The sequence below is a fragment of the Hylaeus volcanicus genome, chromosome 6 (assembly GCF_026283585.1).
Source record: "Hylaeus volcanicus isolate JK05 chromosome 6, UHH_iyHylVolc1.0_haploid, whole genome shotgun sequence".
NCBI classification, from domain to species: Eukaryota; Metazoa; Arthropoda; class Insecta; order Hymenoptera; family Colletidae; genus Hylaeus; species Hylaeus volcanicus.
This window is the reverse complement of record NC_071981.1, coordinates 21,866,427-21,893,887: the sequence shown is the minus strand read 5'-3', so window position 1 is coordinate 21,893,887 and position 27,461 is coordinate 21,866,427. Positions and strand designations below refer to the sequence as shown.

Genomic DNA, 27,461 nt, shown 5'->3' with positions numbered 1-27,461 from the left:
GCGACGCCGGTGGAGGGGAGGGATTGATGTGGCTGCCTGCTCGCCAGGCTGCCTCGACCATCTACAATGTCTACGCCCTGGCTACCTAGTATGTAGTAGAGGACACACAGCGCACCGGTGTGCTCTTACAGAGCCCCCCGAGAGAGTTCATCGTATTTTCAATGCTGGAGGTCACTGACAACCGGCTGCGGGCCCAGGCACCGGCGTCACAGGCCCAACCAATCGCGACGCCGCTCGCTGGGCCGCGTGCCCACGCTATTGGCTGACGCTTATCCCCACCGGTCCCGCGGACCTCTACCGGCGGGCTCTCCTTCCTCCCATCGGAGGAAGTTCATCGGCCGAAACCTTGACTGAATTACCCCGCAGCAGCGGCCAAGGCCATGCGCCCTCTCGCTCGAGCCAACCGCGAGACCGTAGCTGGTCGTTTCGCCTTCTGCCTTTCGTTCCTTCTCCCTCTAACCTTGCCGGCTTCCTCCCGGCCTCTCTTCCGCCACTATTCTTCCGTCTCTCTTCCACCAAACCGATCCATCCTCTGCACCGCGATCCTCCGTCTCGTTCTCGCCGATTCATTCCCCTTACGCTATTATTTTTGCTGCCGGTTATCGCTCCTCTTTCGCACGATTGTCGCGCGTCGAACGCGTTCGATTCGGGGAGAGTTCGTCAGGGGTGCGAGCCTCTCCGCGGAGTACCGCGCAGGGGGCTTCGATTGCTTCTGACAGAGACTCTTTTAACAGAGTGCGAAAGGTTCGCGAGTTTGGCCACTGCGTGGCCTAAATGATAACGATTTCACATGGTGCTTTGTCGATTTTTACCGTGGCTTGCAATTTTGTTGTAGGATACCATCAGGTTCAGGTCAAAGAGGAGTTATTGCTTCCAATCAAGATCTCTGTGAAATAATTCATGTTTCACTCGTTTCGAAGTTGCATGTGCTTAGTAATTTCGTAAAAGAACACGACTTCTCGACCCCGTTCGACCCCTTCAGGTTTTCCAATTTAAATTTTCTACCCAATTTTCACGGCATTGTTTCGTCTTTATTAACGCGATCGTCACTTTTCATTCCGCTTGCGTGAAACGTAATGAGAGACAGAACGATCGAAGGACGATAGGCACGTGGGTACTCGAGTGCAGAAAACGTGATAGCGGTTCGATGAACTCGCTTCGGCGAGCTGCCTCGGTTACACGCTCGCGCGAAAACTGTCTCGGGATTTCGGATTGTGTTTGCCATTTACTTTAGCGTCCCCGTCACTAGGCCATCGCTGGTGGAATTTTACGGCTGCAGGCGGATCGGTTTACCGCTGATCGAGTAACTCGCGGCCCGATTCGCCTCGACCGCGCAGCAATTTCTGCTCGCGTAAAGCGCGGGAACGCATCCGATAAAATATTCTTTCTTCTTTTCAAATCTTTTTATCGTCGGTACTGTTCGAAGTACCACGAGGAAATACAGGAAGTAAAATTTTTTCAAAACGGCTTTAGAATTTTATTTGTTAGTAGAATAAAAAAAATCGGATATATTCCATGATATTTTTGTTTCGTTAAAAAATAAAATCCTAAAGTTCTCTTTGGAAAACGCTTTACACCGAGGCAACGAGTCCTATTTATCTATTCTGTACACGATACATACCCTATATACAATGATTGTCAATTGTGAAAAGCGTGAGAGTTAACTTAATTTGCGGTGGCTGCAACATCACCTTAATTTAACTAATAAACTTTACAGCTTTACGCCAACAAGCTAATTGCTGTTATTTGTCTATTCGTTATTCTACAATAAACGTGTTGTCCTTTTTCTTTACTTAGACAAGAACATTTTCACGAGTTCCTAGAATGGTATTAGTTTATATTTGGGTGTAGCTAAATAGGGTTAGCAGGTCTCTTCGGATAGTGACCTGAATACGCAGGGGTTAGCGAGAATCAGACCAGGCAATTAAGCTATATTGACGGACCCATTGTATACCTACTCTTATGGTTATTGAACCAATCCTAATAGCCTGCTTAACAGATGCCACCTAGTATTGTATAAGAGGAGCTATTGAACCGATTGGAGAAATTTCATTTAATTTGATGATTTATAAATGTACCGTGACTCTTAATTTTTGGTAAAATTTGTAAAACAGTAAAACATCGAGAGTCTCAGTTTCTGTTGGCGAATATTTCAGCCAGTGGACTGTATTTTTCTTTTAATATATGAACGTAATAATTCATATCCAGCGAGTTTCCTGGAAGCGAGTTCTTGAGGCGTGTATAATGTATCGTTTGGAATGCATCAAGTAGCATTTATGATGATTCCGAGTGTTTTCAACTGAAACCTCTGCAGAATTTTAATTTCGAGTGCCAAGTTTCAGTCTCGGATATTAGCCGAAGTTACTGTAACTTTGCAAATGAGCAGCTCATTTTTTAATTTCTCGAGGAATCTTTCTTCCTGGACAAAATCCTACTCCAATATTTTTTCTGTATTTCCTGTTGTCCTTTTAGGAGTGTCCTTCGCTGAAACGCCTCCGCGACGTTCGCTCGTTAGCATCCAATCAATTCCCGAGGATCAATAACGTCACGATTAATTGCTTGTCGTGTATTTCCGCGCACGATTTATCGCGGCCGGATTGTTCCCTGCCTTCTGGTCCCATTGTTAGGGCCACCTACGCTGGTTGGTGTATCGCTGCCACCTGTCGGATGACTACCGCCTACTCATTTTGTAACACGCTCACCTTTGAAACTTGCAACGAGGATATCGAGACGAGACAAAGACCTGACGACTAGATTACATACGACGTGGCTGATTCTATAAGGACAGCTTAAATGTCTGCAATTTTGCCATGGACCCTTGTAATCAATCCAAGTGCTAACACGTTCTTTCAAATTTTCTTTCTTTTCTATTCTTTAGATTGTGATCTATTCTTCGTGAGAAGTTTGTCAACAATTTTTGCCACTTCCAAACGATATCTATTTTCCAACGACCAATCAGAGAAAAACCATCACCGGAAAGGAAGCCCTGCTCGGAGATTCCTATTTCTAGCTAACCCATCCCGGGAGATGAAAAGGGGGAGCACCCAAGTGTCTTCCGGATGGAACCGGAAGTATCTCTCATTGTGGAGACGCGATTCCCCTAAAAACGTGGGGTAGATCGAGCGCGGAAACTCGATATTTTGCTGAAAAACCTCGAGCACGATCCCCTGAGAGCGAAAGGGTCGGCCACAATAAACTTGGAAACCCAAACACGAGTCCCCTCAACCCTTGCGCGGTCGCGCAACCCTTTGGCCGTGGCACCGGGCACTCGTGAGGTCGCTCCCTTAAACGTTCGACGTCGATATTTTTTTCCATCTCGTTTGCCGGCTTCGCCGTTTATTGCTCCTTCGTAAACGCATAAACGTAAACTTTCTCTGCTGTGTGTACGCGAGCCTTCCATAGAGGAACCAGGGGTGTCGAGGCTGCTTAACGGTCGTTCACGACGGCCGTGGTGTCACGAGACCAGCCTGGAAGTTAACGTTCGCCATCATCTACGCAATAATTTATTTTCATGATTTTATGGCAGCGCTATTACGACCACTGACCCTGTCCCTCGGCACTCCGTAGTCGTCGTCGACCTTCTTCGCCCGTGTCGATTGCTTTTTTCACTACTGTCCTCGCTCGTTTATTCCTTTGTCCTCGTTCGGCCAAGCCGGGTCGCTTTCAATTAGAATACACCGGCGAGGCTAGCTCCTCGCCGAACGATTTTTCGTTTCTGGAGCAAACGACGCGCCGAACGATCGGGACGGGGAAACCGCGGCCTTCTCCCTGCGATCTTTTGCCATGCTTCGTCGATTGTCTGCAATTTTTCGATCGTAAATTATGCGATCTTTAGAGGTGTGCGGTTTGGCTAACCGAGATGCGAACTGAAAAGTGTTGCAGTCGTTCGAGGGTTCACCGAACAGATATTAATTTATATTCTGGTATGGTGAGGATAGGTAGTAATCTGACCGTGAATACTTTATTGAATATGTACATTATATTGCTCAGGAGCTCGTGCAATTATTGCGCAGGTATGTAGCTCATCCAATGAATGCCTTATAAAGATGTCTTAATAGTAGTAATTACATTGAAATGGTTATTCGTAACAAAATATATATTCAATGAAAAATCACACATAATAAAAGGGTAAACTCTTTTCATAATAAGCTTAAATAAACTTTTTTCCAAGAATTCCCATCGTCCTTCTATTTGCCTCGATACGAATTCCTTTTACTTTCCTTCCGTTTGCCCAACACTTTCCGCGAGCGGAAACATTGCGGACGAGAGCTGTTACATAAATTTTTCTGGGTAAAAGAGCGACCCATTGCGTATCTGTAAGGTGTCGGGCGCAAAGTTGGACAGGCCTCGAGCATAATGGCCGGCGACGACGGAGGTCAGACGGAGTCGTTTCCTTGAAATCGGCTAGCGACCTGCAAGCGATACCCATTTATATGCAACGAATACACCGTGGCCCTCGCGTGGCATCTAATTTTAATCGGTCGGTGTAAAGCGATCGCACGTGTCGGCATCATCGGACTCCAGCGAAGAATCGGTGAAAACGTGCCGCGAAGAGAGAGGCGGAGGACCAATGCCTCCCGACGACAGGATACAAAGATTCGCAACGATTCCTCCTAACCTCGCGAGAATCTTCTCAAATAATCCGTCGGGTGCTTCACGAGGAAGTGGTTGCTTCGTCGTTTATTACAGTATCCTCGACTTAAGTGGTTACCCGGGACTAATTACGACAAATATCGCGGGTCTCGTACCATTGTTCGGGTAAACTAATTATAACGATCGCTATAATTAATTCGCTTTGTTAGATTCAAATTAATGTGAAATTGAATATAAATAGGGGGCCGTCGGGTTTGTTTGGTAATATCGTTGGATTCTCTGGGTATAGGTTCTTTTTTGGGCATGGATAAATTAGTTATTAGCTTCTGGGAAAATAGTAACAGTAATGCGAGATGATCTGTGCGGCTTTAGTGTTCATTTTTGTTACTTTTATTGTGGAGATTCGGGATTAAATCGAAACGTAGATTAATAAGAAACACGAGGAAAACTGTTTCTTCTACATGAATCAGTATCGATATATATTCGCGTAGAATATATACATACCTAATTTTCGAAATAAATAAATATTCGAATGAATATTTAAACTCCGACCCAAATCCAAATGTAGATCGAAACCAGAATTCTTTTGGAATTAGAATAACATTAGAGGAGTTCGACGGTCGCGCAATGGCCGCGTCGTGTCCAACAATGAGAAGGACATCGCGACGAACGCGACTGCGTGCCGCATCGGCATAATCTATCGCGCCTCCTGAGAAATTTATACAAACGGCTACTCGCCCGATGGTCGACGACCTCTCGCAAGAAAGAGTATTAGTGAATTCATCGTCATCGTCTCGCGTGTCAGTTCTTCCACGAATTTCGAGGTTCGCTGCGTCATATTTTCCTGCATCGGCCACTGATTATGTTAATCGAACTTTTGTTTGTTTCGTCGAAGGAATGTGGCTACTTTTTTTTTTTTAACGTTGCTAACGGTACGACTCAACTTTCCTCGAACGCAGCAATTTGAATAATAAATAAGCTGTTTGATATGACCTATTAGCAAATCAATAATAGTCCTTACAAACGTGAATGGATTTATCGAGTCATTATTAAACCAAAGCAATCCGTATCTCTAAATTTCACTTTAATATGGTATATTCTTGAATTTTAAAAGATTAAAACCTATCGCTATTGCTCACTTCTAATTTGAATAAGTACTTCCATTTGTACACGTACGATTAAGCGAAAGTAAATTTCCACTAAACCGGTAAACTAAAATTTAATCGATTTAATCAGCCAAGGATGCAGATAACCTCGATGAATCATTTTCTATCGCGCTGTTAGGCACAGCAAGAAATGAATTGTTACAAAGAAGCCTAATTATCCGCGTCGAGTTTTTGCGCTGAACGACCGCATCCCATTAGGCGAGTCGAAGAAACAGAAGAATCGTCGAGAAAGCTGGAACAACCGGGGCTCCACGCCCGCCTAAACTTTTTTTTCTGACGAGCATCGTAACAGCGAAGCCAGCGACGCGTGCAGAGGCGAAGATAAAAATGTAACGAGCCAGAGCATAATTAGAAGCTATTTTCACGCGGCAATGGAGGCTTCATTGTCTACCTTGCCGTGTCCTTGGCACTGAACGTCCGGTCGCCGACCGACGTTTTGCCTTCGTCGACAGCTTCCTAGATCGTCGACGCTTGGTAACTGGAGTGCTCACGTTCCAACGTATCGTCGACCTTGTGGAAAACTTATCGAACTGTTCAAGGAAACGCAGCGTGAGCTCTCTCGGACATTCCATTTGGTCGACGCCATACGATACGTTTCGTTACATCGGCGTGTGTCGGTGGATCGTTCGTTACGTTAAACGAATTCTTAGCAACCAGAACTACACGTTTGCCTGTTGCCTAGACGGAAGTAACGAACCTTCGATCGTTCTTAGAATGGTATTTTTACTTTTATTACTGGAACTTTCTTACCTATTGATTCCGTTGGTAGAGACTTCAACGCCAAGATTTCTGCATAAGCGATATCGAGGCATCTCGAGCGAAGAGAATTCCTTATCTCTGAGCAATACTATTTTTTACTTTATACAATTTATTTATATTCGAATATAGATTTCTTGTTTCGAGATTCATAAATTTAGAAAAATGTTTCTTTTGTCACATAATGTTCTTCGTCCGAACTATCGAATTCTTCGGTTTCTGGAGAAATGGTTTCAGCAGTCCGGTCAATCAAAGTTTGTCGCCGTTGTCAAAATTAATTTCGTTTATTTTCATTCAGATTTCTGTTTCGTTTCTCAGATTTATGAAAAGTTCATGTTTTATTTCACAAGTGGAATTAAACGCTCTCGAAGTTTGCCTCCGCAGTACTTTGTTTCTATGAATAATCATTGCTAGTTTGAGCATTTCAAATGAATTTCTTTGGAATAATGCGAAGGTTAAATCTTGACCTACTTATCGTGCTTAAGTCGAGTCGTGCGTGATGCTTGAACCAAACGTAACCACTTGAGAAGCTGAGTGTCTAAATTTCGGGGCCCTATGCCAACGAGAGTACCACAACATAATTTAATTACATCAATGCCTCGCGTCTCGAGCACCACCCATGGAAGCCCACGAGGTCCACAAGAGAACATAAATGTCGCAGTGTAAGCCGAGAGTCTTGGTTGAGTAGCATTAAACGTAACTCATACGTCGCGATAAGCTTCCACGAGCCATAAGTCACTTCAAGAGTTCACAAAGGGTGGACCAAAAGTGGAAGTGGAGTAAAGATGTTGACTTGAATTTTAACAACCTTAATTAAAGAGGAGCGAGATTGTAGAGACTTAAAGGAGTTCACGTGACTCAAAAATATGTTTTTTCTCAATCATTCGAGACCTATTCTGCTTTACTTTTACGTACTAAGAAATAGAAGTGATCTATGATTTTACGGCTTCGCTTCAGCTGGTGATTTCAACGCCTAGATTTCTGCACAAGCGGGATCGAGGCACTCCAAATGACGACGATGAATAATTCAATTATTTCATAACGAGATTGTTGCCTTCGTTTGCTTCCATCATCAGAATTTTTAAATTCTATTAGATCTTCTAAATTCATAGAGAGCCTTTTATTCCTAACGAAACCTGTGAACTCCCCAAAAATGGTACAAGACTCTCAACCGTTTATACCACCTACGAGATCACCCAAACCGTGAAATTTTTCAAAACAGTTACCAACGAAGCAAGGTAACTCTCGCAAGGTAACTGTCACAAGAGTGTACCGACCATAAATAATCGAGTTTCAGGCATCATCGAGCTTTTCGATGGCGAGGTCGATGCGCCAATCCGTTAACGCTGCAACGCGATTAAAGATGGCGGAGGGGGAGGTCGTGCGAGCCCCTAGCGGGGCCCTATTGTCCCCGCGGTCCGTTCTTTCGTGAGAAAGAACCAAGAAAGATTACATATAGCGATAATAAGGTGGTAATCTCGCGAAGGTGCATGAGGCGTGCAGAAAAGAGAACGGTGCCGCGATGTTCTTGCGGTCTCGGAGCGCACCCGTTGCATTGCTGCTACCACCGTTGCTGTTGCTGTTGCTGTTGCTGTTGCTGCTGCTGCTGCTGCTGCTGTTGCTGCAGCAGCAGGTTCAGTGACATCAACGCACGCATGTGCGTGACGCGACGTGCGCACCGTTATGCCCATAGCTTGCCCTATAGCGCCCACTGCGGAAGTATAACCATATACTTGCTGGCACGCCGTGTGCGCGACGATCGACGCCCGATCTACCTGGACGACCGCCTCGTTAGGCTCCCAGTTTTCATCGTTCGTTAGGATCGACCGTCACGACCGCTCGGGATCGTCCTATTGTTTCAGAGCTCGGTCGGCTCTGGGCGATATGTAGATTAATGGGATAGGAAGCTTTCGTGCGAGGGAACGTTAATTTAACGTGTATCGAGGGATTATAAAGGTGCATATATTTCATTTGTATTGGTTTCTATTCTTTTCTTTTTTAGGATGGAATTGTGCTATTCGTATTATAAGAAAGCTTCTGTATGTTCACTGATTAAAGGATTTTCAGTGGCACAGGAATTATTATATATGTTGAATTTTCATCTTTTAGTCACGAGATTGTACTAATTATATGAGGTACAAAGAGTAATCGAACGAGATTAATTTAAAAAATTTGAATCATTATCTCATAGGAGAAAGGAAGTAAAAAGGAATCAAGTTGTTAAGGTAGTGGCCCTCAATTGACACGAAACGAATAAAGCACACCGCGTGCCTCTCAGAAACACCTGAAAATAGAACAAATAGAAATTCCAATTCCTCCAAGTTCTAAAGATAATTGACATCAGATGAATGGAATACGTCGTATTCTCAAAATTGCCCAGAGAAATTGGAAGAAAGATATACCTAATAGCTAATGTTGCCTGCTACAAAAATCACCAGAATCTGTAAAGTTCTTCCAGAGGCGTCTAGAGACCAATGAAGCGACGTGCAGCGGTTCGAAAGCGATCCGAGAGCTCTCGTTTTCGGAGCTCTCGATGAGTTAATTCCATGGGCAAGAGGCGAGCAACCGCGAGCTCGCCGAACCCGTTCGGTGCCGTTGACACAGATCCCGGGCCAGCGCGGAGATATGATCGGGGACACGCGTCGCATGAAAAGAATTACGCCAACGGAGTGCAGCGTGCATCCTAATGCCCGTGCAGCGGGTGCGAGCACGTTGCCCGCCAGCTGCTCATCCACGCCCACCGAAACCTTCCGTCTTCCTACCGTCGCTTCCCTTTTTTTCCTTCGCGTTTCTGTTAGATATTTTTTTTTTTTTTTATTTCCTTACCGGCCAGGGAACTGACTTCCTCGCGCCGAGCCTGCTGGAAGGACCACAGTTTCGTGCCTTCTCGTCTCCGTTTCTTTCAATCGATTCCAACGTGACCATTGCCTCTTTGTTTTATACTTAGTAAGTTAAGACAGATTTAGACCCAGAGGCTCGCCTATAAATAGACCAGGTTCAGCACTTTCGCAAGTGAATCAATTGAACTAGTTCTAGAAAAAAATCGGGTACATCAGTCAATTAGCTATTAGCTAACGTGGATCCAGAGATAGACCGGGTATCTCCGTCCACTCATCCCTCGAGCGTGAGTTACGGCTATTTATAGACGTACGTTTCAATTGTTTTTTATCTAGATTATTTCTACGTATCTTTATTTATCGAGACTTGTAACTGTTACGTTTTAGAAATGTCGCAAGTAACGAGGCGACAAATAAATTGTTCTTGAATATATTAAATATAATAAGTATTACCCAAAAATTCCATCTAACGAGCTCAATATTTGTTTCTCGAAATTGTAAATCACAATCTATACTATTCTCCGAAATATGTTCGATTTGGAAATGTTACGATAGAACTCGAATCGAATTCCAAGCCTCGATGATCATTAATATATTATCGGGGATGGGTAAATGTTAAATTCGTGGGGATAGGGGCGAGGGAGTTTGCCAATGGAGAATCGCTGGAGCGATACAGGCAGCGACGAAAGAAAAATGGAAAAAGTAATTTCCCTGCTGGCGCCTGCTCGTTGCAGGTCGGCCGATGGACGACTTGCGCCGCGACCTGCAAACCGAGGCAAGGAGGCCGTTCGATCACCTTGTTGCACGCGCTGCACATGCATCTCCGACTAGTTTCTCCATTACAGTTTCATTTGGTAATACATAGTCATGCGAGCGCATCTGTGCATCGTGAAACTGGGGATAATTGAAATGGAACGGTCACGGTCGTCGCTCCAAATATCGTAGGCTACCTTTTCAGGAAGAGGAATGGAAAATAAATACGCATATCGAAACTACTTATCAATGATATTTAAAAGAAGAACATGAAATTTGTGTGTATGAACAAAATCAAAGTGGTGATACGTATTTAATAAAAGTGAGACAATCGGATCCAAATTCAGGCAATACTCGATAGCAATACTCGAGCAAATAAAAAAAATGTTTTCGAAAAGAAGAATACAAAATAAATATGGACATTGAAGCGACTTATTAATGATGTGTAAAATAAGAACAGAAAATTTATGTAAAACCTAAAAAGCACAGAAACATCGTACGTTACAAATTGCACAGAATCAATGTACACGATTTTCTCGATTGTTATTTGGGAAACGCTGGCTGAGGAAGAGGGCCGATCCTTGTCCCCGATTTTCACTTTCCATCGACCGATTCCCAACGAAATCCGCCCGAACGAAACGAATCCCGGGCGCGGAGCGTATAGGCCGAAAACCTGATCGGTGGTTTCTCGTGATTCAACAAGTAGCCGGCGTGGCTGGGCGCTGAGGAGGCCGTGTGGCCGGCCGCCTTCTCGTTTCTCCTCGTTTTTCGCGATTAATCGACAGAGGAAAAAGCGGTTTACCGCGACCGTCGACGGAGAGGAGGTGGAACGAAGCGCGCTCGCTTGTAATCGACTCGAAGTGGCGATGCGAAGCAGGCCACTTCGGGGCCGCGGCTAGTGGCACACGTTCCACCTCCTCCCTCTTCGTCTTCGTTTCTCCTTTGCGTTGGTCCCCTTTTCTCCGTGCATCCAGTTCTAATCTCTTTTTGCCGCGGGTGTCTCGCTGGTATCCCGACAATGACGCTTTCGTTGAAACTCTCTGGGAATCGCCAAGGGGGAATCGAGCTGTTGGTCGTCGACCATCCTTCGCGCATGGGGATTGCGCGTTTCGACCTTGCCACCGAGAGTGCAATGGAAACTCGAGGAAAAGTATCCTCGAGACCCTTGGTGAATGTGGTTGTCTCAAGTAGAGGATTGAAATTCGTATTGGGATAAAGATCACGATTGGCGTCTTCGTAGTCAAGTTTTAGTTTGTTATTTGTTCGATAGAAATCTGAGTTTCATCCGTGGAATGGAATATTTTATAACGAAGGAATTAAGATGTGAGTCTATGGTATGAAGTCCGTTTCGCGATGTATCGCTCGAAATAAGCCTCGTCTAATTTTGTGGCCACGTACAGAGCGAGTACGGGGAACTCAGCTGGTGATTTCAATGCTCAGTCACCTGCACGAGCGAGAGCGGGTCACTTCAAGTCTAGGAATTCGATCATTTGTTCTCGCTGCTCCTTTGAGAGACTGGTATGTATTTAATATAATTCCTTTGCTTACTTTATGAGTGTTTTAATCTTTTTGGGAAAATTCCTGAATTTATAGAAAGCCTTTGTTTTACCCTGCCATTCATGCTGCCACTACGAGCAGCGAGAATTACAATGAGAATTCCTTCGAATGTCTCTGAATATTTATGAATAAAGCTGAAAACGTTTGTATCCACTTGTCCACGCTAACATACTAAGAAAGATCTTCGGTTGGGGATATTATTATTACCATCGACATTACGCGCAATAATTACAGGAAATATGACCTGCTACGAAATGTTACGAACGAATAAACATTTAATTAATCAATTCCGGGAAGAAGAAGCCCCGATAACTGTACACTGTTACGAAAACATGCTCGCAAATAAGATATATACATCGCCACAGTTCTCCTTGCGTTAACATTTTCCTGGTTCCCCGTCGCGAACATAAACAGTCATAAACGTAAACATGACAGTCATTTGTTATATTCCGCATTGTCATTGGGTATCGAGTGGACGCGCGTTTCGTTATTAAAATCGCGAAAAAATACAGTGGCCAGTAATTCAGCGAGCAATAAAGTTGTCGACGAATGAAAGAGGACACGTGCACGGTGAACCACGTTGCATCATCGTGATTCCAGGTTCGTAAAACGGGGCACAGGGATCGAGACGGCACGATGTCGGCGTTTAATCGCGCATGAGCGCGTGTACGAGCGCGCGTACTCGATTTGCATTCGCGTATTTATGCCCGGAGGAGGGGCGATCTCGCGAGTTATCGATAATGGAATTATTTTCTTCGAATGGATTATAAAAACAAAAGATAAACTGTGAAATTAATTTAGTATTAGTACTTTTGCCATGGTGCTTAACCTGTTTCAAAACTGATCCGAAAGGTATTCAAAAATAGACGTAGCAAAACACTCGGAATATTACCGCCTAGATTTTCGAGAATACCACCCTCGAAAGGGATACAAAGCCAACCCTGTTGCTCGTCCCACACAATATCGGTCGTATATTAGTCCTAATCCCCTCGTGGCTTCCCGTTCGAATTTCACGCCGTTCGAAATTGCTATCGATCGCTTAACGGTTTATTGCAGTGCTTCTTAATTCGTAGAAGAGAAACTTTTAGCGAAATTAAACTTCGTCAGGACCTATCCGGAACAGTTCTTATACTGTCATGAACCACGCTGACTAATATTTATAGCATTTTAACAACAGCGATATTAATAAAAACCAACAGTGCTGCATTCCTGTGCTAGTTTCTGACTATTCGATCAAACGTGGACTACACGTATAAAATCTAGAGACGTATAGATTCCCACTGTGTCCCCGAATATTTAATATTATCCCTTGGAATAGATCCACAGATCCCAGAAGCCAAAATCTCTGGAATGTCATGCCTCGAACCCTAAAATCCCCCTAAACGTTTCATTTCCTCCTCGCCCAGTCCACAAACTACTAACTCCACGTTCTCAGGGTTCCCACTGTCCCCCAGTTTGAGGACCACTGGTTTATTGCGAATTTCAATCGACCAGCAGCCTGCACGAGACATCTCCGTCCATTGTCATTCGTTTCCAACGAACTGGGCTCCTCCCCTCCCCTGGTCGCATTATGAGCCCTAAAGGTACCTGCACTCCAACCAAGCACTAATGCGATTATAAGACGTTGTTTGTCATCGGCCGACGTGATTAGCCGACGTCTGTTTGCCGTCCACGGAAGGATTATCCAAAACAAACGGCCTCGACTGCCTCTCGGACCGACGCGTCGGCTACCGGCTCGTGGAAACCAAGTTCACCTCGATGGAAACGACGATACCGTCGGCATTGTCCCCACGGGAGCGATGGCTGGTCGTGGTCTACGGAGATTTAAACGTAATTGGGAGACAATGGCGGACTCGTTATATTGCGGGAATCCTCGTGGGCGGGACGCGAGTCGGGAAAGGGTTAAGAAGTCAATCGGTCACGGAGGACACGCTCGTAAATTCACCGCTCGCGGGGCTCGTCGCTTTGCGTTTCACGGCAGTCGGTCACTCGTTTTACGAGTTCCGAGGGGATGAACGCGACCGTGGACAATCGAGCGTGAATAATCGCGAGACGAGAAACGGCTACTGTTCTCGTACGGTTCGGGAAAAGGTCAGGGAAGCGAGCAACCGGGGTACCTTCATCGAGAAACGCTAAACGATTGGACAGACTAAAATAATTCATCGGGTATTAATAAGACTCATTCGGTATTAGTAAAAGATTGTAACGGGCGATCATCAATCACTCGACGAGTTTGAATCGTTAAGCAATCCATCGAGGGACGATCCTACGCGGAAGTTGCGGACGACCTTGCGTTTCGGCAGCGACCGCCCCTAAGGCCGTTTAGGCTGTACGTGATGAATCGTTCGGAGCTACGGTCGATTTCACGGGTCCCTCTTACTCGGGTCGTCGAGTCGTTTGTGTGACAAATACAAAGACAAAATAGGCACTCTGCGCGGAGATTACGGTCGTAAACCATTATATCGATGAACGGGAGTAACATTATTGCACTCCATATTTTATTTAGAAATAGTGATCAAACGTCAGAGAGATTGTTTCATTGTATTTTCGCTGTGAAATTATTCAGAGGAATTTTATTTAGGTATGCGGAATGTTTAAATGCAGTGAAATTAATTAATCTTCGAGTACGTGTGATATTTTTACGACATACTGTGGTTTTATTTCGGAGGACTATTTGATTATAGTAAAATCATTCGTTCGTATTTTCAAGCATTTCTAAAATAATGGTTGGAATATAAGTTTGTAGTTTAGACAAATATTTGGTACGATACTTCTGTTATGTAGATACTGTAGTTACATTTAAAAGTACTGTTTAATTGTAACAAAAATAATTCAATCCCATCTTCAAGCATCTCTAAAATAAAATTTAAATAAAAACCGGAGTAAAAGACTGTATTGCAGAAATATATTTCACACCATAATTTCACTGTACACCGTAGTTTATATCCAAGTACCTACTATTTAATAATAATAATAATACATATTTAAGTACCTGTCACAACCGATCAGTAATTGACGTTGCGTACGTCGCCCTAGGCGTTAGCGGAGTACCTGAGGTTAATTTTCCCGCATTTTTCCCTTCGTTCAACGACTTAGGCGCGTGTCCGCATAATTGTCATCCTCGTTACCATAAAAATGGTCAGCGGAGACAGTTTGAAGAACGAGCGGAGACCGATTTCCGCGTTGCTTTGATCCGATCCCGAGCGGCTCCTTCCGAGGCCGCGAGGAGGGGGGAAAAAGGGGAAGGAAGAAGAGAGGAAGAAGAGAGGCGATCTCCTCTGACGGTCATCGATCCCAGAACCGCGAGAAACCCTGAACGAGGCACGGTCCTTGAGCCGAAGCCGGAGACAATGAACGCCGACCGAGTCACCGTCCTCGGAGCGTTGACCCAGAGAACGAGTCCGCGAGGGATTAACGAGGCCTTTGCATAACCGGCCTCGCTCGATCGATCCTCGATCCGGGGAATCGTAACTCCCCCATTCCCAAACGTCTATTTCAAATGTCACGAACTGCTCGCGTTTCCCACCCATCGGAGCGGAAGTTTCTTCATTATTCTTTTCCTTTTACGTTGCTATTATTTTTGGATATAGTCTTGTACGATCTTTTGGGATACGATGGCTTGGAGTGCCTCGTTGTTTAGGTTGGGAAATCTGAACTCGGGAATGTGGTCCCTAGAAAGAGTTTAATTTTTGTAAAAACCTTTTCAACATCTTTCGTAATATATGTCTGAGAAAATGGTGATTTCCTTTGGACTCCCTTAAACCTCGGGACTGTTTCTGCAAAAACTTCGCCAAAGTGATCGTCTGCCCGGTTCCCTCGTCAGTCGATATCCTTTCGCTGTAGATTAATCCCGGTTCGCGGTTCTACTCCCCAAAATGGCGAGCGAGGCCGGGGACCAGAACTCGCCCGGCAAAATTGCATCTCACGGACCGCATTCCCCCCGTTGCTTCCCCCTCATTTGCGTCGGGGAAGCGAGTTCGAGCGACGAAACACCCAATCGTCTCGGCGATCGCCACGTATGAGCGACGCAGGACGATCATTCCCAACCTGAAAGCCGGCGAGACGTCCAGACAGGAAGGGCGAGGAGATCTCCCCGGGAGCGAAGGAAAACGAGATCCTTCGGCTCGCAAGAAGAGGGCAGCTGGAGGTATCTGAGCTAGCGTGGAGGGTAAGCTCGGTCACGGGTGCATCCCGATGCGGTTGCCAAGTCAAAAGGCCTGGAACGTTCGCGCAGAACTCTCCTGGTAACCCACTCCGACTACTAACTCTATTTCGCTGGACAGAGCGTGCTATCAGCTGGGTTAATGTCTCAATCGTTGAACATTTTTTCGAATTTCAGGATTTAGTGACGAAGCGTTTCGAGATCTACTACATACGTAGGATTAAAAAGCTAAACATAGTGGAGCGAGGCAAAACGAGATGATCACCTAAAATTTGGATTATCCCCTACTATTAAATACAGGGGTTGATGTTACAATTTGGAGGACTTGGTATTCACCTGGCTCCGTCGTTATACCAACGAGTAAATATTTTATCTGATTTACTTCATAAAATATAATTCTTCCTTAGACGATCTAGTTGACGACCATACCGATGAGTGACCATATAAACTGTAGAAAGTATCAACAAATTCCCTAATGAACCCCAACAAAGACGAACGTACACACACTCAGAAGCATGCAGAATTTTTCTCCCCATCTTCGAGCACGAACCACCCACGAAATATCGAGAAATTAAAAAATCGAGTCAAGGAGAAATTGAAATTTGGACCTGTAGCAACGTTTTCCCCCTTTTGCATGGAATAGCAGACGGGAAAGTAAAATCGGTCCACGGACAAAGCGGCTCTATGCCACGAAACGAGGGAAGGAGTAGAACCTTCCAAGAGGTGTTCTAGGGAGGGATGGAAATAAAGAGCAAGAGAAAGAGAGGGCCAGGAGGTGGAGGGACGGCTTCCGCGAATGTTACGGGACTGCATAGCGACGTGGGAGTGTAGCGACTGCACCAACGCGCGTCTTGCACCGACATGCACGCACGTGCACACGCGCCGATCTTGGGAGTGCGCCGACCCCTACCAGCATGGAAAACGGTCACTGACCTCCCTCTTGGCGACCCCTCCCCGCCAACCCCGGGAGCTTTGCCTTTCGACGCCACCTGCGACGTCGCGAGGGTTGGCGATGGTGGCGTGGAAAAATCGCGATTGTACGGCTTAACGAGAGGGGTTGGTTATCGTCAATTGTTCCCAGGGAGGATCGTTAACCAACGGTCTCGGGACCTCGGGTCAATTTTGACCCTTATAGCGTTTGGATTTGGGACGAGTAACTTTGTCATCGAGGAGGGTTCGTTAGATAGATTCCCTCTGTTAGTGTTTAGTTCAACGATGCGGCTTTTATTTGTCGGTGAACTATAATTATAGTTTTCCTTTGACGCTCAGTAGATGATCCCGGCGTACTTTTCGCTATTTAGAAAAAGTCAAGGACACGTGTGCTCGAACCTTGGCGAACGTTGGTACATACGCTCGAATTTCGGCGAACCAAAAGTAAGATCTCCCAGTTTAAAATAAAATAGCGAATACGACTTTTGATACCTAAAATAACGATCGGAATGTCTTTATAACGATAGAATTGATAACATCACCGTTCGAGTTCACTCTTTTCTCAACTCCAATATCCTATTTATTACAAACACGCGCAAGAAAAAAAAAACCAAAGGCAAGGAACGAACGGCGACAGATTCATGCGTTTCGATCGATCCAGACGACCGACGCGACGCACCAGAGATGCGAGCCCATTCAGCGAACAGCGATAAAGTATCGCGGGGTTGTCAACCCGTGAAAGAGCTGGGAAGCGGTCTCGCTTCGGAAACGCGAGGGGACGAGCTCGACGAGGCGACATGATCGACCATCGACCGTTAGTTGTCAAATAACGCTCGAGAACCGTCTAGCTATGATAATTCGCTATCGATCCAAGGTACGGAGACCAGTCACATCGGTGGCATTATACCGAGTCCCAAACCGCCTCGATCGTGTCGCGTTCCGCAAACAAAATTCCCACCCAATGTAAGTTCAACGTTACGCCGTACGTTATACTATGGCTGAGCTTATAAATTTCCGAAACTCTCTTCGACACGCGCCCTGGCCCATTTACCAAATTTAGTTCTCCGCAGACCCAACCCGATCTAGATTACGCTCAGCTTTGGAAAATCTCTTTCCATTCGCTTCGAGTCCGATAAAATTGAAATCGGAGGACTCGGAAGTGCTTCGAGGATTAATATCGTTAGAATTATTCCTCGACTTGATGGAAGGTGCCCCGGTGCACTCGGTCTCTGCCTTCCCCCCCCCCCCCCCCCTCCCGTAGCTGGGCGCGTTAAGTGCACTTCTCGCTTCCCGGTGCATAGGAACGTTCGAGACGCGTCGTGGAAACGGACGGAATGGAATCGCGCGAATCGCGAGAGAACCGCGGAGGTGGTAGCGAAAGAGAGACCACGGTCTCGCCGGTGAGGGGCACGAGGAGGGGGGGGGGGAGGAGGGGGTGCGCGGTAGGAGCGCAGAAGAAAGATGGAGAAGAAAGCGATGAAAGAAGACGCGACGCGACGACCGAAGAAAGAAGACGAAGGGGGAAGAAAAAGAAGTGGGAAAAGACGAAGAAGAAGTAAAAGAGGGGAACGCATCCTCGGGGCCGTCCTAACGGTAGGGCGGGTCACTGCACGCGGCTACGCGAATGCAACTCTTTGCAGTTGCACCGCGAGCGTCGGCCAAAGACTTCGAACTGCAGCGTCGCACCGGTGCAATGCCCTACCTAGGTGTAACGCTCTCGGCTACCCTTGCACATTCTCGCGTCCTGCCTCGTCTGGCTTCTTCCTTCGGCCTCCTCTTCCTCTTTTTCGTTCCTCTTCCACCCCCCCCCCCCTCCCTCTCTCTCTCTCTCTCGCGCGCGCGCACGCGCGCCTCTCCCCCGGGCTCAATGTAACCGAGTCCTTGAACTCGCTCGCAGGGAGGGTGACGTCTGAGAGGAGGAAGATACCTCTCTTCCTTCGGGGTTATTCTTTGCACCTGGTTGTCGCGCGCATCGGAGAATCATCTGCAAAGGGCTTTGATCTCTCGCTGCAAGCTGCGGCTCGGCCTCCTCCCGTTTCGCGTCTTCTTCTCTTTTGTTATTTTCGGACGCGCGCGCGTTGACGACTCGACCGAATTTTAGACTCTCCGAGCATCGCTTGGTCTTCTTGGGTGCGCGGATGACGCGTGCTTCCCTTCTTTTTGGGTCAATTGGAGCAGGAATAGATCAGTGGTAAAACCGAGCGTTAGATCGTTTATACGGGTTAGTTTATGATGTACTTTCTAACTCCGAATATCTGCTTACGATGCTTATTTCGTGACAATACGACACGGAGGTCGGAACACGAGAGATTAACTCTACTGGTTCCTACACTGAGGGACGTTTCAGGCAGACGTTCTAGGTCTGTGGTTTTTAGTCTAGTTCTGTTTTTAATACGGAAGACTCTCGTGGATCTTGAAGTCCTAATCCCTGGCTAGAATTTTTTTATAATTCTTCAGAGTTCCAAAGACTCTCTTAATTAAGTCGCACCAGCCCTCAGGGGCTGTAGCTACGCTTTATCGTAGCTACGGTACGGGTTTAGCGATCCCGAAGTACCCGAGCTAGAGTGGTCGACCTACAATCGTCGAGGTACGAAATTCGTCGTATTCCAACGACGGTGCACTGTGCGTAACAGTACTCCTACGTCTCTGGGCTCAGAACGCATGCACACGTTCACACGCTTGCGTAGCGAGAGGTTACGTGCGTGCGTAAGAGCATGAATGACATAACGATCGTAGAGTCGTCGGGCGTCGACCCTGGGCCAGTGCACTACCAGCTCACCGCGTTCCCGCCAGCCTGTGCCTTTCTTACCAGAGACGATAATACCGACGCTTCCTGCTTCTAGTCTATCATTGTCTTCAAAAATGTCGCCGATTCCTCCATGGACTTTACGTTGCGCAACGTCCATCACCGCCGGCTGCTTTCTCTTTTCCCTCGCCCAAATTAATCTTCAGAATAGGGAGTAATCCTCGGTACGATAAGAACACATTTCTCGATTTATTTGTGATTCTATTTCACGACATTTGGCTGGATCGATATTGATTTCGTGGTTTTGGAAATGGGTTTAGATAGGTGTTCTCCGTATGCGATGTGACGTTCTCTATTTTGATAAATGTTCCTCAGAATATTTTTTTTTATACGTCTATGGTACATTTTGAATTCAGGGAGAAAGGGCAATCGAACTTTTCGATTGCGTTGGTTGGGTTCTTCGTTCCATTAAATATTTCTCAAGGTACATTTTCTGATATGTGTATAATTGCATTTCGAAATACCTGTTTTAATCAACAACTCAATTTTCTATTTGTTCCGAACGAGTCATTTTCTTCATTTAGATCCCGATAGTCTCCCAAAAATGATCTCGATTCGGATGATATTTAAAATCGCTCCAATTTCGAAAGCTGCAATTGCGCACACCGTCGATGGGACTTCTCGTTAAGGCGAGGAAATAATATAACGTTACGATATCGAAGTCGAACTTGGCGGCTAGCGTGCGCTCTTATAAAATTCTGACAGTGAACCTGCATAACAGTACTCTCGCGTTTCTACGCTTACGCACGCTTGCGTAAGAGTATGAATGACAAAGTCGTCGACCCGGGCCACTGCGTCACCGATACCCTCTCTGCTGAAAACGGTTCGTTTGCGAACGTTGTTTTGACTCGATCTTTACCGGAACTCTTGGAATTCTTGGCCGCGCCATTAATTTCTTATAATTACTTTTCTTAATCAGAAAATAGCCGAACTTTGCCGATTGCGAAATCGTACCTCGAAGTGATTCATTCTTGGCCATTCGAATCGAACGAAATTTACAATCCAAATCCAGGCCATAATTTCCATCCCATCAAACACCTGAGAATATTCCATTAAATTGGAGTTTTTTAATGCGATAAATTTAGCATTTTTTTCCCTAATTCCAATTAAATCGAAACGGAGCTATATGCAGTTCATTGTACGCAGATTCTACGGATGTTTACGATCACGAGGTCTCGTTAATTAATGCTCTTGATTCGTTGTCGAAAAACTCGGCTCGTTTTCGTCCGTTTGACGTGTCGTTTCGAGCCGACTATTGTTTTTCTGAACCACATCGCCCAAAGTTCGTTGCCCATGCCCGTGTAGCTGCGCAGTTTTGCTAGGTGAACGATCTTAGGCGTCATCGACCATATCCTGTGTGTACGCTGATGTAACCATCTTCGAGGATGTGTTGACCCCACGTGTCTGAATTAAACGAGGGCCTCGATTGTTTCCAGATAATATTTGGTAAACCTCTTTCAAGTGTATTTAGAATTTTACTGCTAACTCGGCACATAGACGCTCTGAATTTATCACACTGGCACGATTATTAAGAGAGAAATGAGGCAATGTGTGCTTTATTTTTTAGTAAACTATATGTTTTAGCTTTGGGAATATCGGTAACATTGTTTAATTACTACAAACATGTTCTGTTTAGTTCTGTATGTAAATGCTGAATAGGTGACTATGCAACACTAATGATTAACCCATTCGAGACTTGCTCCTCAAGAATTTTAAATCCTCCTCTTCCTTCGCGAGAAGGATATAATTTTTTTGTTTGCTTCCGATACTTATCGAATGATCGACCATCCCAAATAGAGCAGCAAGTCGAAAGGGTAGTTTTATTTGTTCGGATGAAATACCCGAAACCCTGAAAAGCGTTTTGGGAAACCTTGGACTCTCATTCCTTGAACCTAAACAGTACTTCCGAGGAATCTCGATTTGGAAGCGCCAATCACGAACAAGTAACCAGGACTATAAATACTCCCAGAGGTTTAATTCACTGCTACGCTCTGGTTATAAATAAAGGGAGCGACCGAGGCCACGGGAGGGGCGTAGAAAATTCTGCCAACGCTGGTTTCCGCGTCCGCACTCTTGGCACTCAGGTCCATTTACAAAACTCGTTGTTTAATGAAAACCGTGCTTCGACAATTTTCAAAATGGCTCGCATCGATTGGAACCTTCCGTATTTCTCGAAATTTGACCGAACTGATCTCGAAGACATTTTCTTCCTCTATTTAATACAGATTTAATTCTTGATCCACTTTACAATTAATTTCTTCACATCTTCAGAACCTTGTTATCTGCGCATGAGCTGGGTCAGATTCGTTTTCTTCGACATCGTTCAGAATTAATCTCTTTACATCCTCACTGAAGAGTTTTATCACCCGGGGTCTGTATATTCCTGTAACCCGTTAACCTTAAAATAATTCAACACCCTGTCTTGGGAATTAATTTGTTTAGACCCTGCCCGAGTTAGATGTATCTAACGATCCAGACAGATCCAGTATCGTCGAACAACGTGACGAAAACCGTACGAAGGACTTCTCCGCGAAGGGTTTCCCTCATTTCCACGTCCCCAGGGTTCCAACGCGTAGGAAACATCCGTCTCGACGCGCAGAAATAACCTCCGCTACAGAAATAGGCGTCAAAGCGGATCTATCGACGTTGAGCAGGTTACTGAACCGGGGTCCCAGGAATCCACTTGTTTTCTATTCGATAAATCCCCGACGGGAAGGTTCACACCTACTCGAGGTTGGCACGCACGTGCGTGAGGTTCGCGTGCACGTAAACGGGAGGCCCAGCAGTGTATCATCCCGTGCGTCACTCGGCCAATCGGACGAGCTAGATTAGTCAGGCTCTCGTTGCGCTGCCTCTGAGTCATCGGTCATCTCTCAGCTCCTGACGCCAAGGGATTCCCGTACGTTTTCGACCAACTCTCCACAGCACGCGGTCAATGACCCCGGAACGCGCGTCTTTAGAATCGGTTGGAGCGGCTGGGTTTCCTGAACCTTCGACGGTGCGACGACGAAGAAAGTGTTCCCAGGAAGAAGGGAAAACGATTCGAGGAGCTGAAGACGTAGCTCTCCACCGGGTCTCGGATCTGCGGCAGCGTTCAGGATACTCGAATTTGGCGAGACGAAGCTCGAGGTGGAAAGTTTACATCACGGAATCGATCCGAGTTTTCAGGAAGGAAACTCGTCGGAGCTTTTCAGGCTCTAGCGGCTGGCGAGTAATCAGTTAGCAAATGGCAATTGATCATTCTCGACGTGGAACATGACTGCCCCAGAAAATAGTGTTCGCATACGAGGGACTTAACCCGTGTCTTTCTTACACAGATTAGGTTCTCGACGAGTTCCCTGTACGTGGATTAGCGACAAAGTTCTGAATAAGCTAGGTAGTTTAATTACATTGGAGGTCGAAAATATCCAGCAAAACACTGCATCCTTGCTCCAAATCCTATAGATTAAAACTCTACAGAGAAGTACACTCTCTTTTCTCAAACCTCCCCCTTCGCAAAGCTCCTCCCGCAAACTGTTACAACAATAGAATCCATCTTCACGCTGGCCAGAGCCTTCTGGAAAGCACCATATCTTCAACAGTTTCCTCCAAACGTCCATATCAGCCATTTAATGGCCTCCTCCGCAAGATCAAGCTCTCTTTACTCGAACCTCCTCCTCCGAAAATCTACCGATCCACCATCCTAAATGGCAATTAGTAATCGTCGAAGGCTGGTTCCAGGCAAACTGATCATGAGGCGAGCGCACCGCGGGTGGAACAAGCCCAGCAGCGATTCCGTTCTCATGCTCGTTAATCTATTAATAAACGTGTCCTTAACTGTTCCACCGGGTGCACGGCTGAAATGTCGGGGAGCGCGGAGAGTCACGAAGGGAATTTCTCGTCGAAAACAAGCAAAACGAGCGAGCAGGAAGAAGCGCGGAGGCGCAAGCGGGCGGACGCCGCGACAGGGAGGGGAGAGGGAGCAGGCGTTCTCCGTTCGTCGCGAGATTAGCCAACCTGGAAGAGGGCCGATGCCAGTGAACTCGGTTGGCCGGTCACTAACCAGGTAACCCACACTAGCAACAACGTCAACGTGCTATGCAGCGCCGGCAGCAGCCATCGAGGCACCACCACCACCGCCAGCAACGGTTACTATAGACGGCTGTAGGCTTTTTCAGCGTTCTTCGCGATGGTCCCCCTCGGCCTGGCGTGCAGCACCATGGAGGCTAGGTGCACCCGCGGGTAATTGCGCGCCGAGAGATTCCTGCTTGGCCTCTACTCTCGTCGCTACCGCCTTTTGCCCAGCCGTCGCCCTTTCTTCCGCAAAAGATAGCGCAACCCATCGCCTTCCAGCCCGTCGCGATCCTCGTTGAATCGCTGACAGGGCTCCAGGGGAGGTTGCTGGACCCTGGCTGCCAACCCGTTTCCGAGAGATATGGTCTTGGGATTATCTTGACTCGGAGTTGGCTACAGCTGAGTCTCTCGTAAGTAGGCGTTCAGAGGGATTTTAACCTTGCGTGCATTGTGTCTGTTGGAGGTGGTTAGTGGAGTCCTAGAGGACAATAGTTTTGGAACAGGTCGAAGACTATAGGACCTCTTCTTGATGTAACTAGCTTCAGAAGTGAGATTTGACTCCCAGTTGAGGGTAACCGAGAATTTCCTATAAGTCTAGAAATTGTGTAAATTGTCTCTGATGGGTTGGTAAATCCTCGAGTGACTGTAGCTTTAAAAAAGTTTGCAGATAAACTTCAAGTCAACGATTAATTGAACTCCGTTAATCTGTTGGTAGGCTCACAGAACCTGTTGCCAAGTTCTTCTCGATGCGACTGGTTTCAGAGTTTTTGAAGCCATTTGTTTTTCAACGATGAAATGCTAGTGGAACCTAACATCGATTACGAAGCTGATGACCTTAAACGAACCTAATTATATACATGAATATTTCGATCGGTTGACAGAAAGAGTCCTCCTCCTAGCACGCTTCCTATCTTATCTAAATTTGTATTTAACGTATGTATTCGACTCAAATGTATTTATCATCTCAAATTATCTCCAAATTATCTGCATCTTCTGTTCCCAATTATCAACAAATTTTCTAACCCTAACTCCCGAAGGACTTTTATCTCCCTTCGGTCTCGTTTCGCTCCCGAATCCACCTTTCTCCTTTCGAAACCAGCATAGGAAACGGCCAGTCCAGTTCCCAATACGAACTCGATGCATCCAGCGAGATAAAGCAACGCAGCTGAAACGATTCCGCGCGAACGATCATCGCGCAAAACGAAAACCTCGCCACGGACACTCTTAACCCTGTTTCCCTCTGCATACGCGGGATTCTAGCTCACGGTGTGGAACGTAATATTAACGGCCTGCTGGGGATACGCTGATAACGGTTGCCAGGAAGAACAAGACCACGTCGATCGCCTTCGTATCCTTCACTCGATTATCCAGAACTTTCGATGCCGACGAACCGGTGGCTACCTGAGTTTCGTGGCCCATTTTCGACGAGCTTGCTCCGCTGGTTGGTGAACGTTGAACGTCGTTTGCTTACGTTTGCTTACGTTTGCTTACGTTTGCTTACGTTTGCTTACGTTTGCTTACGTTTGCTTACGTTTGCTTACGTTTGCTTACGTTTGCTCAGTTGTTCAATCTCTTTTAATCTTGTTCAAAAGGGGTGTAAAACGAGCGAGAAGGGAAAGTGTGAATGGCGGGACGAATAAAGCGAAGGGAGACTGATAGGAGAAGTAGAAAAGGGACAAGTGGCGAAAGAGTGAGAGCGGGCAAAAGTGAGGTTAGGAAGAGGAAAAGGATTGAATGAGATTGAAGGGAAGGAGAAGGAGAGAGAAACGGAGAGAAAGAGGAAAGAGAGAGTAAGGAAGGGCAGGAAAAGGGTGGCCTTCTCAACACGAGAGAAGCCCTCCACCTTTTGCTAGGTGGAGGTGGCACGATTTAGGAGGAGTTCGTGCTGGCGAATATGATAGATGCCCGGGACGACGAGGAAGTTTCGAGACGTCGTTACAGAACGCAAGAGGAACCGCTATTCCGCACGGGCGTTCACGTACGATCCAACGCGTGACGAGGAAGGTTCGTGAGCCTAAGTAAGAGGAAGAGACCGAGGAGAAGGTGGGGGCAATACTCCAGCGAGAAGTCACGTTTCGTCACCGAATTACCTAATGCCGCTACCCGAATCGTGTCGTTGGGTCACCGATGTCGAACTCTGCCACCGCGGACGGGAAACTGGTCTTGACCAGAATACACGCCGATCCTTCCTGTTGCCGTATTTCCTCTAGGCTAAAGAAGCAGCGCATTGAAAAGAATTTGATTGTAATAATTTAAGTACGAAGAGGGTTAGCAACTTTTATAAAATATTTCACACACTCGAATTTTATTAATCGCTCCAATTTGTCTACAACATTCGTGCTTCATTTTCAACCCACAAATGGATGAGTTTTAATTTCACAGAATCACTGTACACAGATGAAACTGAATCGAGCAACACTGTCGGTGTTTTGTACAAAATACTAGAAACGTACATCAAACATAGGCTTCCGTAAAATATACCGACCCTTCTCCTTCTAACAATTAACAATTGCCGCACCGAACGTACCACTTTCCCGTTAATAAGCGAGCAAGGGTCCGATCGTGCCCCCTTCCAGATAGCTCCTCCGAATATTTCCCGGTCAGGAATTCCAGAACGTGTCCCGAAGTTCATGGTCACCTTGAAATCACCATGAAGGTGTATTACGAAACGGTGGCGTGGCTCGCGTGTGCACAGACCTTCTCCTCCGCGTCGGAGGGAGAAAGAAGGTGGTTGGATGAGGTGCGTGAGAGAAAAGGAGGAGGACCGAGTCCGTGGCGCGTTGGTGGGGTCTGCAGTTTGTTGCCCGGTGACCGAGTTCATCGCCTCCTCGTCGTCGATGCCCCGAAATCGAGAATCTTCGAGAAGCGGCCGAGCCGCTCGACGAGACTCGCTTTTTCATCGAAAGCTGCCGGCCAAGGAAATCGAGTGAAAAAAGAAAAAAAAATAAGGAACGCCCGCCAGGCCTGGGGCAGAATCCCCAGAAAGCAAACCGGCGTAACCGCGAGTCATGCACGAGCTTCAGCGTTACCATTTCGTAACGGTACACACTGTGGCTCGCACTTGGCGCTTCCTGAACCGCACGCATTCGGAAAATTCGAGATCGTCGTCTGTGTCATTCGTTTCGCCACGCTGCGAACGGTTTTCCCCGAGTTTCGCCACGGCGTTCGCTCGGGGGACCGCGGAGAGGGCGGTTTGCGTTCGTTTGAAAGGTTTAACTGGGTCGAATCGGGGTTCTTCGAGTTTTAGAATCACTCGATTGTAAAGCAAAGGGACGAGCAATTTTTTAAAAATTTTAATAGAATCGTATGATATTCTTTTCTTGTGTAATTTGAACTTAAACGGATAAGCATTTAAAAAAAAAAAAAATTGAAATAGAATTGTATGGCACTGTGAACTCTTTGTGAAAGTTTGCCAACTCCCATAGTAAGATTATTTGCTAACCGAAGACTGAAATCTAGTTCGAGTAAGGAGTTAGGAGAAATTTTACGAATCGTTTAAAATAAGAATCACGCGTCATTCACATTGATGTAATCAAAACGATTTCCTCTCGCGCATTGCCCTTTGGTTCGATCACTTCACGTCCCACATAACGGAGAGGCTGCGATCGAAATCGAGAACCTTCGCAGAGGACGTGTCGATCGGTGACTCGACGAATAATTCGCTTTAATCGTGCACGAAACACACGGTTTAACGATTCATCCGCCAATCTCGTGTCCCGTTGGGCGTCGAAGATTAAACATCCGAACAAACAACGACCGTGAACCCTCTTTTTCGTCCGGCCTTTACAATTTTCGTCTATCGGTCCTTGGATACGTCCATCTTGTCAGTCAACGATCGCCCGAGCGGA

General features: G+C 46.2%; 1 protein-coding gene across 2 annotated transcripts in view; it reads right to left on the bottom strand.

The window, feature by feature from the left end:
* LOC128877812 (nuclear hormone receptor E75-like) overlaps positions 1-27,461 on the bottom strand; it is a 95,787-nt gene that overhangs the window by 19,460 nt on the left and 48,866 nt on the right. The gene's annotated exons all lie outside the window — the stretch shown is intronic.